Below are 738 nucleotides of genomic sequence, written 5' to 3'. Positions count from 1 at the left end.
TTTCACTGCGTTGAAAAATATCTGATCAGAATACAAAAGAAAGAACAAGAAAAAACATCACAATGCTATCGTAAGAAACCCATGCAAAAACACATTCACAAGCAGTGGGTTATTTCCTGTTTCTGCAAACCAAGCACAAGGTTTACTGCGTGACACGTTTTCAACCACTATGACAGTGTACGTTTAGAGTTTAATGCAACTTTTACTGCAGACAGTTGCAAATGAACCGAAAATGGAATCATACAAAACAAAGGAAAAATGGTTAGCGAAGTAAAAAGTTAACTGGTGTAAATATATGTATTATATAATATAATGCGCATTATGGTTTTAGATATATGTATTATACATATATCTTAGAAACGCATACGCAAACACACATATATACGTGTATACAAATTTATATGGATATATACATATACATGATGTATGAGCACGCAAAACACACACACACACACACACAAACACACACACTCACACATACACACATATATATGTAAACGCTTAAAGTGAAGTATGTAATCATATGTGTTCGATAAATAAGATTGTTAATATGTTAGTATGTTCAGGGCTTCGATATTACATCATTATTTTATCATAAATATTGAACGTATTTAAAATCTCCGAAGAATCAAATAAACGCACATATACACTGTTATTTATACACGCGTACACACACATAAATATATCTATCTATACATACACACACACATGTATATATATATATATATATATATATAT

The sequence above is a fragment of the Octopus bimaculoides genome, chromosome 13 (genome assembly GCF_001194135.2).
Source record: "Octopus bimaculoides isolate UCB-OBI-ISO-001 chromosome 13, ASM119413v2, whole genome shotgun sequence".
Lineage (NCBI taxonomy): Eukaryota > Metazoa > Mollusca > Cephalopoda > Octopoda > Octopodidae > Octopus > Octopus bimaculoides.
The sequence above is the reverse complement of the archived record's forward strand: the minus strand, read 5'-3'. Positions refer to the sequence as shown.